This window comes from Leuciscus leuciscus (assembly GCF_965113295.1).
Source record: "Leuciscus leuciscus genome assembly, chromosome: 10".
NCBI classification, from domain to species: Eukaryota; Metazoa; Chordata; class Actinopteri; order Cypriniformes; family Leuciscidae; genus Leuciscus; species Leuciscus leuciscus.
Genome location: NC_138734.1, coordinates 13,465,179 through 13,483,130, shown reverse-complemented (window position 1 = coordinate 13,483,130; position 17,952 = coordinate 13,465,179). Strand labels below are relative to the sequence as shown.

Sequence of the window (17,952 nt, the reverse complement as noted above, 5' to 3'; positions counted from 1 at the left end):
TCTTACGAGATCAAGAAAATATGATCATATAACACCGATTTTATCATCACTGCATTGGTTACCTATAAAGTTCCGTATTAATTACAAGGTATTGCTACTGACTTATAAAGCCCTAAACGGCTTAGCTCCAGTCTATTTAACGGATCTTCTATCGCCCTATAATCCATCGCGCTCTTTAAGATCACTAAATTCAAGGCTTTTGGTCATACCTAGGATATTCAGAACCACCAAAGGAGGGAGAGCATTTTCACATTTGGCTCCAAAACTCTGGAATAGTCTTCCTGATACTGCTCGTTGCTCAGACTCGCTCTCCCAGTTTAAAACTAGATTAAAGTCGCATCTCTTCAGCCAGGCATTCATATAATCCCACAGTTCAAACTACAATCCGGCCTCTAGCTCATAAATGCCAGAGGAGAACTGGCCCCCGACTGAGCCTGGGTTCTCCCAAGGTTTTTTTTCTCCATTAGGTCACCTGATGGAGTTTTAGGACACCATTAGGTCACTTGATGGAGTTTTTCGGTTCCTTGCCACTGTTGCCTTTGGCTTGCTCAGTTGGGGATATTTTGGGGATATTTAATTTAATTTTATCAATCAATAAATTCCTCTTGAAATAAACTTTGTTGTATTATTTAAATGTAATACTGTGAAGCTGCTTTGATACAATCTGTATTGTGAAAAGCGCTATACAAATAAACTTGACTTGACTTGACTTGACATCCAGAGCAAATCTGAAAAGGGGCATCAAAGAGGCCAAGCACTGCTACAAGCTTAAGATAGAGGGACACTTTTCCAACGCTGACCCTCGGCGCATGTGGCAGGGCATTCAGGCCATCAGTGACTACAAACCCACTCACTCCACCCCCGCAGCCACTGATGTCAACTTCCTGAACGAGCTAAATTACTTTTATGCTCGCTTTGAAAGAGACAACAGAGAAACTGCCACCAAGCTCAAATCCTCAGCTGACCACCCGCCGATCACACTCTCCTCCACAGATGTCTGCAATGCACTGAGCAGGATCAGCGCGCACAAGGCTGCTGGACCAGACAACATCCCTGGACGCGTACTCAGGGCATGTGCGGAGCAGCTCGCTGGGGTTTTTACAGACATTTTCAACCTGTCTCTTGCCCAAAGTGAAAAAAAAAGTGAAAGTGACACGTGACGGCCAAGTATGGTAACCCATACTTGGAATTTGACCTCTGCATTTAACCCATCCAAGTTAATGCACACACATTAGGAGCAGAGTAGTGAGTAGTTAACACACACACACTGCAAACGTGGATGCACACACCCAGAGCAGCGGGCAGCCTTTGTGTGGCGCCCGGGGAGCGATTAGGGGTTAGGTGCCTTGCTCAAGGGCACCTCAGTCATTTCCCACCGGTTCTGCAATCGAACCAGCAACCTTCGGGTTACCAGTTCAACGCCCTAACCACCAGGCCATGACTGCCCCTTAGCAGCTGTACCAACATGCTTTAAATGCACTTCCATTGTGCCAGTGCCAAAATCGTGTGTGCCAAAACACTCCAGCCCGAAGTGCCTTAACGACTACCGCCCTGTAGCACTCACACCCATCGTAATGAAGTGCTTTGAGCGGCTGGTCCTGGCACACCTAAAAGACTCTCTACCATCCACATTGGATTCACACCAGTTTGCCTACCGTAGCAATAGGAGCACAGAGGATGCAGTTTCCATGGCACTGCACTCTGTGCTCACACATCTGGACAATAAGAACACTTATGCACGCATGCTGTTTGTTGACTTCAGCTCAGCATTCAACACTGTCATCCCAACTAAGTTAATAGCCAAACTTGGAGACCTGGGCATTAACACCTCCATGTGCAACTGGATTTTGGACTTTTTGACCAACAGACCCCAGAATGTTCGATCAGGCTCCAACTGCTCCACGTCCATCACACTCAACACTGGTGTACCACAGGGCTGTGTGCTAAGCCCGTTTCTCTACTCCCTCTTCACCTCCGACTGCAAGCCTGTGTACGGATCTAATTCCATCGTCAAGTTTGCGGACGACACTACGGTGATTGGTCTCATCAGCAACAGCGATGAGACTGCCTATAGGGAGGAGATCAAGCACCTGGCCACATGGTGCACTGAAAATAACCAGCTCCTCAACACCACCAAAACGAAGGAGCTCATCGTGGACTTCAGGAAAGTGTCAAGAGACACACACGACACCATCCACATCAATGGAATGGCTGTTGAGCGTGTCTCCAGTTTCAAGTTCCTGGGGACCCACATCTCGGCGGACATGTCCTGGACAACCAACACCTCCAGCCTGGTCAAGAAGGCTCACCAGCGCCTTTTCTTCCTGAGGAGACTGAGGAAGAATCAGCTTTCCTCGACTATCCGGGTGAACTTCTATCGCTGTGCAATAGAAAGCATCCTGACCAACTGTGCTACAGTGTGGTATGGGAGCTGTTCTGTTGCAGAGCGCAAGGCACTGCAGCGGGTGGTGAAAACCGCCCAGCGCATCACTGGGACTCCACTACCTGCCATCGAGCACATCCAGAGGAAACGCTGTCTGTATCGAGCTTGCAGCATCCTTAAGGACTCCTCTCACCCAGCCCACAGACTGTTTTCTCTCCTGCCCTCCGGCAGGCGTTTCAGGTGCCTCCGGACCAGGACCAGCAGACTAAAGAACAGTTTTTTCCCCAGAGCTGTCTCTTTATTAAACTCTAACCCTCATTGATCCCACTCCCCTCATATACTGACTGACTCTCCTCTCCCTCCTCACACCTGCCTCCATTTTGTTATTTGTAATACTATAATGTTCATTTGCACTGCTGACTGTTACTATAGTAACAACTGTTTACATATGCATCTTGCACTACTTACCTACTACCTTGACTGGAATATGCTCAATTTGCACTGCCGACTGTTATTTACAGTACCATTGTTTACATATACATTTGCAATACCGTACTTTAACTGTAATATGCAATTACTTTCCACTGCACTTTTACTTGGATAGCTTCTGTCCAAACTTTATTTGCACTACTTTAATTCCATTGTTATACTGCTCATCTTAGCCTAACTTTTACATATATCTATCTGTAAAACTCTGTTTATAGTAATAGCCATCTATATATTATGCTCACATTCTGTTTATAGTAACAGCCATCTGTATATCACTGATTCTTGAGAGTCGGGACAAAACATGTCCCACATAGAAAAGTCTAATTTATAGCAAAAATTAAGAAATTCATCATGATTGACATACTTACAAAGTTAAATCTAAAGGAATTCTATATACCTATCTGATTTTTAGAATAACCCTTTTTATCTTTTTGGGGAAAATTTGTTTAAATGTATGGTCTGTGGTTAGAAGGTCCATGTTATTGCACTTGTCCTCAGCAAGAGGTCACAATATTAACCATCCCAAAAAACTTTTAAAAAGCTCTACAATTATGAAAACATATATATCAAATAAAAAATAAGGGGTATAAATATAAAAAACAATGCATGGAGTGAACATCAAACAATATTTTCTATAAAAATCTGCCTATTAAAGTTGTGTCCTCAGTTTCTGTCAACTCCGTCAGATTTTTTCATAAAGCTCTTTAAATCAGGAAATAGCATGGTCAGCTATATCCCTGAGGACCCCTTTTCATCTCCCTGCCTGTGGTGAATGCAGCACTACCACACATGCTCTGGTACATTTTACATTTTTTTATATTTTAGACAAACAATGTCAATATTCCTATGGTCACAGCTGCACCATGTCAATACCATCTTTCTGTTAAGATACTTTTTTTTAAACCATAGTGGATTGAATTTAAGCATTTTAGTGAGGATATTGGGACATCTAGCAACTGAGGATAAACTACCTAGCTGCAGTGTACAATACATGTTTTGGCAGGAAAATACATGCCCTTACGTCAACTCCGTCAGACGTCAACTCCGTCAGGTTCTATGTCTGACGGAGTTGACCTGTAAGCTGACGGAGTTGACAAATCCACCAATAACCTCTTAATGTGCGAATATAATATTATTTGTGAATATAGTGAAGGGTTAAACTGTTATTTCAGGGTTTTATTTACACATAAATGCACATACATAGCATGCATTACATTATTTAACCATTCGTATCTGACTTGTAGATAATGGGCAGGCAGTGGTCTACTTATTATTATGTAACGTGTAACTTTGCCAGCACTTTAATATATATATTTATATATGTAGAGACAGAGATAGAAAAATGAGAAGCCAGTGTAGGGCTGGGCGATATGACCAAAAAAAATTATCACGATCTTTTTTTTTATATCAGTCGATATCGATAATTATCACGATAAATGTCTTTCAAGTTTAAAGGAAGATTTTTGCTCCTAAGTGAAAGTTGTAGAAAACAGAGCGTTAATTGTGGTTTTAAACTACTCTTTATTGTCAGAACATATCATGACAAACAGGTGAACACTTCACAAATCTGAGGTAAAACATTCAAACATTTTCCGTCAACACCGTCAGTTTTTCCGTCAACACTGTCAGTTTTTCCGTCAACACCGTCAGTTTTTCGTCAACACCGTCAGATCTTCGTCAACAGCGTTGGATGTTTGTATGTTTTTGTTAATTTTTTGGGGGGAAAAAATATTCTTCCTTCAGTTTATGTTGTTTTTGTAATAAAGGACCATCTGATCTACATCCTCTTATGTTTTATTTATTTAAGGAATTTGTTTTTACAATATTGAAATTAAAATCAAAGTTTGAAAATGCAAATATTTAGAAATCTGAGTTTTCAGAATAGTGTGAAATCACAACTTAAGTTTATATATTGTATTTTTTTTACATATCAGAGTAACTAAACACTATTACAATATACTTCAGAACTTTAGATTCTTGTTGGATTTGAAGAATTAAAATTGTATACTTTTTAGTGTGTCTGACGGAGTTGACACAAATCCAGTTCTGAAGGGAAACTTTATTTAGAACCTGTTCCTTTACATGGTTAAATAGCTAAGACCTTTCTCTGCAGAAACATATAACTCTAATTGATATAGTGTGTATTTTTTTTTAAAGTTTTTTAAAAAGTGTTTTGTCCTGACTCTCAAGAATCAGTGATATATATTCATAGTACATATTCACCTGTATACTCTGTTTATAGTAATAACCATCTGTATATTATGTTCACTGTACATATCTATCTGTAAAAACTCTGTTTATAGTAATAGCCATCTGTATATTATATTCAGTACATATCTAGCTGTAAATTCTGTTCACAGTAATAGTTATCTGTATATTATATTCATAGGACAAATCTATCTGTAAAATTCTGTTTATAATAGTATTTAACTCTATATTTATTCAGTACATATCCATGTCCTGCACTTATGGAACCACTGTATATCCTGCACTTGCTGCTATTGCACTTCTGGTTAGACCTAAACTGCATTTCGTTGCCTTGTACCTGTACTTGTGTAATGACAATAAAGTTGAATCTAATCTAATCTAATCTAAATAAAGTTTAACTGGACGTAGGAGAAACACATTCACTCATAAACATAAATAGTAATATAACATAAATAATAGATTTATTTTTATTTTTATATACATTATACGAAATGTATATTGTAGTCCAAATCATTGCACTCCCATTCTATCTGCTTGTGAAGTCATTACGTATCAAAAATGTCCAAATTGTGCAATGAATGGGCCTTTGCAGGTTGGTTGTGTATATGAATTGCATGACGAAGGTGAATCAAATAAACTGAATAACAAAAGCTCTGGAGAACACACGGAGTTACAACCAAACTATCACAAAAGAGAACGGACAAAGAACTAAGGAGAACTCAGGGAGGGAGGAGCCAAGGGGGAGCCAACAGGCCGCATGTGAAGTGATGGGCTCGTAGGCTTGAAGCAGAGCCAGGGGAACCTCCTTACTGGGCGGAGCTGTGGAGCTGACTGTCAGAGGAGGTGGGAGAGAGAGGCTGGGCAGAACCAGAGGGGTACCAGGAAATTCAGGGCTGGGCGGGACCAGCGGGGGTAGGAGAACCAGGGAATTTACCTCCTCAACCACCTCCAATAGTTCATCCATATAATTTCCAGAGGCCATATTCATGGGTTTCATCAGGTCCCTTTCCACAGGTGTATAAAATCAAGCACCTAGATTATGAATGCAGACTGCATTGTGCTTGATTAATACACCTGTGGAAAGGGACCTGATGAAATCCATGAATAGCGGCAGGGTTGTGGGCGGGGCTTCCCTCCAAGCCTTTGAACGCCACAAACTCTTCCTTCAAAGACGCACGGTGTTGCAGGCTCACGCACCTGGTCAGACTTTCCATGCGGCTCAGGCTCCGGGGCGATGTCCTTTTCCTTCCCCTTTGCGGGCTCGGGCTCGTCCATCTCGGCAGGCCGATCTCCACAGTCTGCGGTGGGATCTGGTGAATGTCCCGTGCAGCTTGCGGGGTGTGGTTGGCTGGTCTCTGGATGTGCAGGAGTGGGGCTGGTTAAGTTGTCATCTTCAGCGGGGCCGACGGTGAATGCTGAATTGCTGTTCACCAGCACCGAATCCACAAAAGCAATGAAATCCGCCTTTGGACTGTCCACTGGAAGGCATGTTTTAGACTGTTTCTTTTACCACACCAGCCTGAGCAAGCGGTCTAAGGCATGCCTTCCAGCGGACCAGGTAGTGCAGTTGGCATGTTAGATGGATGAAGTCCCAGGTGTGGTTTTCCAGTGAACGGTCTCCCTGCTCCAGACACAGAAGATGTATAGCAGGCAGGTTCATGGAGAAAAAAAAAAGAAAAGAAAAAAAACAACAAAGAAAGGGGGAAGAAAATGCTGCAAAATTGAACTGTTTAGGTCTGTTCTTCAGTGACGGGTTGATTGTGTATAGAATCAAATAAACAGTCTTTATTGACAAAAGCTCAGGAGAAAATAGAGAGATACAACCAAATTATCACAAACAAGAACAGACAAAGAACTAAGGAGAACTCAGGGTTTAAATACATGGAACAAACAGAAGGAACTAATTAGGAAACAGCTGAACAGAGGGACAATCTAGGAGATTAATGAGAATTCAGGCAGGCAGGCAGGTAACAGAAACAAAGCACGACTCAAACTGAATATAACAGAATATACACGTTACAGAAGCATTGAAACTTGAACTGTTTTCTCCTCCAGTTAGACCTGTTCTGTCTGCCCACTAAGGCCTTGTCCACACTAATACGTTATCGTTTGAAAACGCTTTTTTTTTTTCTGTTTTGGCCTTCCGTCCACACTGAGGACTTTTTGAAAACGCTCTCCAAAGTGGATAAATTCAAAAATGCCGTTTTCGCATTGCAGTGTGGACTGTCAAAACAGAGGTATTTAAAACTATAACGTAAGTTTAGTAATGTGACGCATATTTTACCAATAGATATTCATGTTTATACCGGTATTGTGCCCGTTATGTGCCAGGGTTTTTCCTGCATAGAGAATTACGAGGCGGCTGCCTCCGTCAAATTTCGTGCCGCCTCCGGCTCTCGACAAAACTCGGACAGACAGTCACATGGTCATACACTTTTTCCACCGTGACGGTTCTGTTGCGGTTACCGCTTGTGTCCATTCTCAAACCGTATAGTGCTGCACGGATCGTGGATAATCCGCGGCCAAGTAATAAAAACATTCCATTCCAATTAATCGAGGGTCGATGACATCATTGTAATGTGATAATGCATTGAGTTTAATAAAGACACAGAACTCTCATCACAGTAAAACGCAATGAATGTGTGTCACTCTTTTACTTTAGTTTTCAACAACATAATTCTCTTCAGGAGAAGCCAATCAAGGAAAACATATCAGGGCTCGACAATAGCGCTGTCCGGGACACGTGTGTTTTTTTCTTCTTTTGAAAGGAAAAGTGAGAGAGAATTGTACTACTTGCCCAACCGGACAAATGCCCTGATTATTGTTTTTAAAATATAAAATAAAAAATAACTAGGGAATCACCGAAAACATGAGGATGATTCTGTTTTATTTCCTTTAATGTAAGTGGCGATTAATAGCCTATAGTTGATAATAATATAGACCTACCTAATGTACTGACAGTAACAAAGTTGCGCTGTTGAGGCTCGCGCAGTTATTTAGGCCTATAACATATTATAGTTAAGAAACAATATATAGCGTAGGCTACACACGACCAGAGTGCTGTTTTCCTGAATGCCATCATGATTGAAACCGAGACTGATTTCATAACAGTTCAATAAATAAATAGTTAAAATTAAGTCACTTACATTTTAGACGCAATGACTGTTTTTGTTCTGTTTCAGCAGCGAAAATAGTTCCAAACTAGCCTGGCTAACGTCAGACCTCTTTCTCATTGAGACGTGGTCTGGGAACCACATGTTCATTTTCTCGTATTTGAGGCATGGTTTGCAAATGCCCGGAGCCGTTTATTGGGCACTACGAATGTCTATCAAATGCGCCTGTACGTAGCTCATAGCCAATCGTTTCAATTATACCAGATGACGTATGTAGAGCGACAGAAATTCGACGAGGAAGAAGACGATGGCTGAAGAAGACTAAACTACTTAGAACACTATCTAAGGCTGCATCGAAAGGTAACTTTGCGTCTGCTGCCATGTTGGATCCATAGATATAAACAAACTGCTTCGGTGTGTCGCATAGACGTCGTCATCGTCTTGCTGCTCCCTCCCCGTTCTGTGATTGGTCCCCTCGCTGAGGTGAAAATCTGGTCCATGGTATCCAGGCTGCCTAGCAGCGTGAATAAAAGCGAGCTGCGCTCAAGGCAGCATGGGGAAACCCAGGCTAGTTCCAAACAAAGATCACAGCAGAACCATACGCATCTCACTGCAACACTCAGCCATGTTTCATTACTGAATGATTCAGCGTTTTGAACGAAACGGTTGAGTCAAAGATTCAATTACCCATTCATAAACTGCCTCATTCTGAATAAATCAGCCGTTTGAACGAATCGTTTGAATGAATGACTCGCTCATTAAGACGGTCGCCTGCTGCCTCTTACTGGCGGTTTAGTTTCAAAGTATCATTCTTTTCAACATTCCTTATTTGTATATTCAAAAATATTTAAAATAATCTCATTTAATACAGTTATAATTTGTCAATGTAAATTATTTAATTGTAATTGTAATTTGTAACAGCCTAGTGTCTTATTATTTTGAATAGTGAAGTGATGTAATGAAACACTGACAATTTAATTTTGAAGGGAGTAAAGCCTCTGTTTAGGCTATTAAGGAAATGTAATTTTGCCAAAAGAAGAACTTTTATTTTAAATAAATGTTCATTTTAAATAAGCCTACTTCAGTGTGATATGTTACCATATTCTCATGCTTAACACTGAGAATTTGAATAATTGTAATGATGATCAGATGCAGATATCTAAATCAAAGAATATGGGCGGTTTGCGGGCGGATTATTTATTTTTAACAGTGGATTTGGGTGACTCAAAGTGCACCAGATTAATGAATTTATCTTTAAAATGTACAAAATGTTCTTCCGGGGGGGCATTCCCCCGGACCCCCCTAGAGGAACCAAGCTACACCCACAAAAATAATGTGGGAAACACATTAGGCTGTATGATGATCTACGAAAAATACAAATTTAATTACCTTATTATTAAAATACATTATTAGGATTTTACCACCTCCGCCTCATTTTGAGCCAGGACACTGTTGCTAAATATATGTTACTTTGCACACTCTTCACATCACAGTCCTGCAAAGATTACAGAAAATGTACTCACATTTGCTGTCCTGCGGTAATACATGAGACCAGTTGCGTTTTAGACCAAACATATGGTGACTGAGTGCGACCTGGATGCATCAGTGAATGGTGAGATATTATGCTAAATAAAATTATCCCGTCAGAAGAATTGCGCGATAACTTTATTATTTATTTTTCCATCTGTATCATCTTAGTGAGCTTTTGTTTTAGAAGGTTTTACGCATGCGCAGTAAGGTGAATTTAGCGCTTTCAGCAGGGGGGGTAATCATTCGGAAAAAATTGAAGCTTCTCCAGGCGCCGCCATTGATTAGCAGACCATCACCTGCTGTTAGCACATTTACATTTTACATTTACATTTATTCATTTAGCTGACGCTTTTATCCAAAGCGACTTACAATTGCTATATATGTCAGAGGTCGCACGCCTCTGGAGCAACTAGGGGTTAAGTGTCTTGCTCAGGGACACATTGGTGTCTCACAGTGGATTCGAACCCGGGTCTCTCACACCAAAGGCATGTGTCTTATCCATTGCGCCACTACCACCCCGCATTCCATTGACTCCCATTCAGTAATGAAATGGGAGTCTTTAAAACGTGAAACGTTGGAAAACGCCTAGTGTGGATGGAGAGCGTTTTAAAACGAAAACACCATTTTCAAATGTATCCGGATTAATTAAGACGTAGCCAAAGAAAGACTTAGTATACTGAAAATACTGTTTTCTGTCACTCTCTCAAACACACACACACACGAGAATACAACACAAGCAAGATAATAAAATATATTTATTAGATATCTACAGATATTTAGGACAATGTTAAAATGTATTTACCTGACAAATATGTATGTTCAATATATGAAATATTTGTTAACACACTTATGTATTTATGTATTGAGTTCATTAATTTAGACCTATTAATTAATTAAGAGACCATTTTGACTCTATACAAATGGCATAACATTTTCCAGCTGCTTATTCCTGCTTGAACCACCAGGCCACCACTGAACCTTAAACTGAATCGCTCTTATTAAACATTGTCCTCTTATTACCCAAAAATGTATTCCATTTAATTTTCAGAATTGGTGCTGAACAATAACTTCAACTGAGTCAACAATGCCATTAAACACCCATTAATATCATCATCACCGAGGAGACGCAGAGGAATCTTGAATTTATTTTTTCAGAAAATATATAATTATGTAATAATTATGTTCTGGCTTAATGTTTAAAAAATATATATATATATATTGCAATAAAAGATAAATGAAGATAGAAAGAATTTGGTGAATGTCATAAACTAAAAACAATGTCATATAAAAAAGGACAGTAATACAGATTTATGAGTAAAGGCAAAGTTGGACATGACACTCTGTTTTTCAAAGACCTCCAACTGTAGTGGTCACCAAGCATCAGAAGGTTAAAGAACTGTCACCATAATAAAACTGAAGCAGCCTAGTGTGACTTAAAGGGAAGAGAGTGTGAGACTAAAGACAGCATAACTACTGGGATAAACGCATCTGACAACATGATTGATATTTCTGTGCTTAAATTACCATTTAGCAGAAAGCAACTTCTATAAGCCAACCACAGTATTCATTCATTCATTCATTCATTCATTTATTTATTTATTTATTTATTTCATAGGCCTGTAGTTTTTAATATTAATACACGCCTAAATAACATACTGGCACATTTGCAACTTTTCATAATTTTATTACAAAGTTATTGGTTATTATATTACAGTTATTGGCTGAACAAAATGTAAATGAAAATGAACAACTAAAATGTAATAATGTAATAACAATAACTAACGTAAGCGCTGGGGATGAGAAAGGCTTATATTTCCCAAAAATACATGTCAACTAATTCTCATTAGAATACTGTTATATTTAGAGACTATTATACTGTAGGTTCGTAGGATAAGCTGACTTGCAAAGTTACTTATAATCGATTTTGGAGGACCATCAAAATAAATTGTTTATTTAACTGTTTATTATTATAATTATTATTATCAAACTTGACAAATTAAAAGGGATTTCAATGAGTAAAGAAAAAAGAAATTAGAACGGTAAAATAAATTCTAGGTCTAGATGTGAATTAATCAATTTGAAAATAATATTTTATTTTAAAATATGCAAACCTTCACTGGGTAACACTTTATAATGATGTTCAGTTAGAAGTCATTTAAAAGTTATTAGTTAATCAATTACAAAACATGACTATTCACGTTCATAAATTATTATAATGATAATAATAATTGATATGCTAACCCTCTATGTGACCTCGTCATTTATAAATGACAACACAATTCTTCTTTGGAACAATAAAAGGGTGGTTAAATACTGACAGAATTTTAATTTTCAGGTGAATTACTCCTCTCCAGATCTCCATCTGCATCCCACTCTCTGTTTGCCTCTAGAGGACACTTGTAGGTGCTCATAGAACGGTATTGAGGACTGGAGGGCTCGGGTTGGCGATTATGCAATCAGCCTAGAAGGTTCCATTGTTCAGAGTTTTATTTCATACGCTGAGGAACAGTGAAGGTCATGGTGTCACTCTGTCCCATACTTCACACCATCTGACACACTTCTCTCTTTCCCTATGGAGTGTGTGCTTTTTCTCTGCAGTTTATAACACACTGCACTCGCTAATGAAAATACATTCTAACAGACAATTTCTGCAAAGGACAAAACCCACAGGAGAGAAAAATGGCAAATGAGATCTTTTTAATAGCTCAGTTGTTTCTCGACATCCATTGTATTCTATATTAATGCGGCAAATGACTACTTTGCTCAGCAAGCATAAATGACTGAACTCATGACTGCTCAAAAGATGGCTGTTGACATAGTGATCTCACTTAAAAACAGAGTAGAGGCTTGTGAATTTGACCAAGCCGATTTCATCTGTTCTCCAGATGCAAAGAGTGAGTCTCCATGTTGGCCAATCAGAAGCCTGTAAAAAAAGGTTATTACCGGTTCCAGTTCTGACGTTACAAGCTAAAATTTACACGACAACACTGCAACCGGAGTTTCTAAAAAACTTTATCCTGGCAGGAGTTTTCAAAAAAGTGCGGTTTCAGTGACCGGATACTAGTGATGTTACATTTGACACTGAAGCTTCAAAGCGCGTATCGAGTACGCAGCGCAATTTGTCATGAAGCTCCGTGCCGGAGCGCGTATTGTTTTCAGAGAAACATGTGATCAACGAAAAACGAAGCCTCAATTTTTTCCAGTCACGTGAATGCTTCACTTTGCGTGTCGGAATGTTTGAACCCAAACCACTACTCTACAGGTTTTTGGAAGTTTAATTCAATTTACTAACATTTTTTTTTTATATAAATAAACCTATAGCCTATGTTACATAATCATATATTCTGACACATAAACAGCATAGAAACATTTGACCAACATTTGACCAACATTTACTTGCATCAAGCAACTCTGTTGGAATTTTTATAATTAGTATTAATATAATTGTTATATTTATTTTATTGCCACACTTTAATATGTTAATTATATTATCAGAAAACTGAACATTTAGCGTTGTCTGGCTTTTATTTGTGCTTAATGGATAAAACAATGGCGCTGCGCACTCAGTTGCTCATAAACATGGCTGCTATAAATTTGACCTGCCACAAGATGGCGCTGTTTTCGACACTCTTGATGCTTCGAATCTTTTCATTCAGGGAAAGCCTCAGTGAGGCTTCATTTGCACATCCCTACCGGATACTGCGTTTGCATGTAGACGAACGACCAAACCGCACAGAAAAAGCTGCGGTTTTGCAAATACCCGTATTTGTGTGGACAGGGTCTTGGTCTGGCCTTCTGTAACAACTTGTAGGACATACAAACTCAAACTGAAACAAGGAGAACTAAATACAAGAGATAACGAGTTGCACAGCTGAATGGAATGATTAATTTAACTAGGTCACTATGGTAACAAACTCAGGCAGGGGAAAAAGTGCAAACAGACAACCTAATCCAACTGAACATTAAATCACATAAAATGATGGGTAACCAAACAGTTGATGAGCCCCATTGATTTCCATAATAGGAAGAACAACTTGAGAGCAAGTAAGTGATGGCAGAATTAACATTTTGGTTGTAACTATCCCATTAAGCCCTGTGTGTACTTTTACTCAAGTACTTGGTTTGTGTTCTTCATCCACCACTGAGTACATGTTGTTAATTAATATTACTTATTTGTATAATTACACAGTAATTGAAAAATGTGTCAGTGGCAACATTTCTGCAAAATGATATCACGTTGATTCTTGCACGTTTCACATCACTTTAAAAGTGAAATGTCCGGTGAGTGGAGATTTTATTTAGCAGACTATTCAGTTCATCAGTATGTTATATAAATTAGGCAGTATTTTTTGTTAGTTATATTTTGGATAATTTGATATTTATAGTGCAGCTAACTACTTTTTTTATTATTATTTTTTAAAGTACTTTTAAATCAAAATAGTAGCTTGACTGTAGTTTAACTACTTTTAAATTATGAGTACTCTAGCTTGAAGCTTGACAAGTTACAGTTTAAAAGTAGTTTTGAAAAAAGACAAAGAATAGAGGTCCACCTTATTTCACCAAGGTCCAACTACTTGGAGATTTCAGGCCTTATCACTGACTGGAAAATATCGGAAAACTGTATTAAGTAATGAAACAGCAATACAATTTTCTTTCAGTAAGTCTTTTTTTCCCATCTCCAAGCATTTCTCTTTCACACATAATCCCTTTCTTATTACCTCAGGGAGGACAAGCTTGCTGGCTTGAAAATGAACTAATGAACGAAAAGTATTTCTCCCACATATCATCATCTTTATTCAGTAAGAAAACGCTCAAGCATTGAGACCCTGGAGTTCAGTCTCTCCATAACAGATCACACACACTTATAAACTTTACAAACACAAATATCTATGACAAGAGGCAGCAGGCAGTAGATTGATAGCTAGCTCAACCAGCTCAGATGTTAGAGCTATGCTCAGCAGTTTATTAAAAATGAAGATGTAAGAAACTAAACTGTGTGAGGGTCCTTTATCCGCAGGTTTCTTTAAATCACACTTTCACAAGTCAAATATCTTGGGACAGGACAGAAGATCTGGGCTAGTACATGTTCAAACCCTGCACCAGTTGCTCAATGAACTATCACCATTGATGTGAACTTTGAATAAACGTGTCAGATAAATATTAAATTAATAATAGTAATTAGCACTGTGGTGATGAATACACAGACCAGAGGGCTGAACAAAAAGCCTATCTAAAGATTCTACTCATTTGGGAGATGTGTGGGGTATGTTAAAGCTATCGTTGGTACTATATCAAAGTAAAGAAATTCAGTTTACCAAGATGAAAATGTGTTGCTTTATTACAATTTTAAACAGAAACTACAAAGAATATATTGAGAGATGCTTGCTCAAAGTTAAATAATTAGGGTTAGGGGGTAGTAATAGTTACATTGAGGGGGATGGGCAGCTGGATCAGAAAGCAAAGGACAGATTTTCGATGGAAACTAGCTCAACCTTGAATCCAGCGGAGAGACGAATGTACTGCACATCAACACAGTGGAATCTGTGCCACAGTACACTGACCCAAATAATATAAAATAAATCTATCAGAACTTTAGCCTACTTTGGTACCATGCTGAGTTTAAATGAGAGAACAGGCCTGAAGGAGACAGATATCCAGTGATAGACATATGTGTTGGATCCCACTATATCAGCTTAACAACTGCGCTGAATCTGAGGGAGACTTCATGGATGGTGGGCTACTTTTCCCTCTTGTCTTGAAAGTGATTTGTTTTTTTGTTTTTTTTTGTACATTGTTTCATTAGGTTTCAAACTGAATCTGAATTATGTAACTGTTATTGATAATGCAGACACAGGAGAGGAAGATGAATGGTGAATAGTGATTTCGTCGTCAATCCCTCTGCAATATGCAATCCCTCGTTAGTCGAGTATGATGTCTGCTTGCATTAGTTGTGTATTCTCAGATGATTGACAAGTCCAATCTGAGATCGGCATATCTTGTGGCAGTGAGGGAAGGTGTTGCTTGGATCAGCTACAGCAGGTGTCATGACAGCAGCGCTTTGCCTAGCTTTACGAGATGCCCTCTTTTCTTCTCTTTTGTTTCTGTCTGTGTTGCTCTTCAAATATTTTAACACCACAATGGATAGTGCTCTTCCATAATTTCCTGTCCCGAGCTTGTTGCTCCCAGTTGTTGGCTTTGATGAAACACTGTTTAAGGCTGTGATGTAGAGTACATGATCTGCTTGGGAATCCTAGTGTCCTCTACATGACACTACATGGTTTCACTACATGACCCGCCCATCGCAGCTGGTTCTTTATTACCATCGTCTCAATGCTTGTGGTGTTGGCTTGCGCAAATACAATATTAGTAGTTTGTTGATCTTGCCACTTAATTCCAAGAATCTTTCGTACGCTGCGGTCATGGAATTTCTCATTTCAGATTGTGACTATAGGTTACCCAGGTCTCAGATGCATATAAAAGTGTTGGAAGGATAACAGCTTTGTACACTTTCATTTTAGTACTCTTATAGATGTCCTTGTTGCTAAAGACATGTGTCTGTAGCTTCCCAACAGCTGATCCTGCGGCTTGTAGCCTCCGGTTGATCTCAGCATCAATATTAGCCTTTGCTGATAGATTGCTTCCTAGATAGTTGAAGTTCTCTACATTTTCCAGATCTTGTCCATTTACCTTGATTGATACCTTTGGCTGTCCTTGAGTATGGAAGTTTGGTTGTGGTTGGTATAGAACCTGTGTCTTTTGGGCATTTAGTTTGAGGCCAAGAGCAGAGAAAGCACTATTGAAGGCGTCCATCGCATGCTGAGGGTCCTCTTTGGTGTGGGCGACAATGGCATTGTCATCTGCATACTGCAGTTCGCACACTGTTGTGATTGTGATTGTGATTGTGGTCTTCGTCTTAGCTTTAAGGCGTCGGAGATTGAAGATTTCATCAAATCTGTACCTGAGTCTTATTCCAGCTGGCATATTCTTCCTGACCAAATGCAGCACTGCTGTTAGGTATATTGAGAATAATGGGGTGGGTGCTATTACACAACCCTGCTTGACTGTTTTCACCTCGAAATTCTTGGTGTATTCTCCATCAACTAGTACAGATGCTTTCATCCCATCATGTAGTCTACGCACAATGTTGATTAGCTTTTCAGGACAACCTATCTTGTTCAAAACCTTCCAAAGTGTTGGATGGTGTCAAACGCCTTGGTAAGGTCAATAAACGGCATATAGAGGTCTCTATGTTGTTCTCTGCATTTCTCTTGGATCTGTCTTGCAGCAAAGATCATGTCTACCGTCCCGCGATTAGGCCTGAATCCACATTGACTTTCAGGTAGACATCTCTCTGTCAGTTCTCACAGTCGGTAGCTTACTATTCTGGCCAGTATTTTTCCAGCGATTGAAAGCAGAGAAATACCCGATAGTTTCCGCATTCTGCCTTGTTTCCCTTCTTGAAAATAGTTACAATGTTGGCATCTCTGAGATCAGTAGAAAGTGTTTCCCTCTCTCCCATATCTTATGGAAAAGATCCAGAAGTTTTTGGGTGAGTTCAGGTCCTCATTCTTAAAGATCTCGGCAGGGATTCCATCAGGCCTTGCAGCCTTCCCTTGCTTCGTCTTTTTGATTGCTTTCTGTAATTCTTCCATAGTTGGTGGGTCTGCTAGACTAATCTTAGTCTTGAGTTGTGGTAATCCATCCAGAACATTTTCATCCACTTGAGCTTCTTGGTTGAGTAGCTCGGAGAAGTGCTCACCCCAATTTTCTCTGATCTGTTCCTTCTCCTTGTAGATAGTTCCATCTTTCGCAGCTATTGTTCAAGTTTCCAGTTTCAAGTTCCTGGGGACCCACATCTCGGCGGACATGACCTGGACAACCAACACCTCCAGCCTGGTCAAGAAGGCTCACCAGCGCCTTTTCTTCCTGAGGACACTGAGGAAGAATCAGCTTTCCTCCACTATCCTGGTGAACTTCTATCGCTGTGCAATAGAAAGCATCCTGACCAACTGTGCTACAGTGTGGTATGGGAGCTGTTCTGTTGCAGAGCGCAAGGCACTGCAGCGGGTGGTGAAAACCGCCCAGCGCATCACTGGGACTCCACTACCTGCCATCGAGCACATCCAGAGGAAACGCTGTCTGCATCGAGCTCGCAGCATCCTTAAGGACTCCTCTCACCCAGCCCACAGACTGTTTTCTCTCCTGCCCTCCGGCAGGCGTTTCAGGTGC

The 17,952-nt window shown here is 39.7% G+C and overlaps 1 protein-coding gene and 1 long non-coding RNA gene across 4 annotated transcripts in view; both read right to left on the bottom strand.

The window, feature by feature from the left end:
* kiaa1549lb (KIAA1549-like b) overlaps nucleotides 1-17,952 on the bottom strand; it is a 181,105-nt gene that overhangs the window by 146,050 nt on the left and 17,103 nt on the right. The window lies entirely within an intron of this gene.
* Nucleotides 3,162-4,093, bottom strand: LOC309508713. Its single transcript, XR_014209686.1, has 2 exons — nucleotides 3,660-4,093; nucleotides 3,162-3,299 (listed from the first exon to the last, which is right to left on the bottom strand). It is a non-coding gene; the product is annotated as an uncharacterized lncRNA (long non-coding RNA).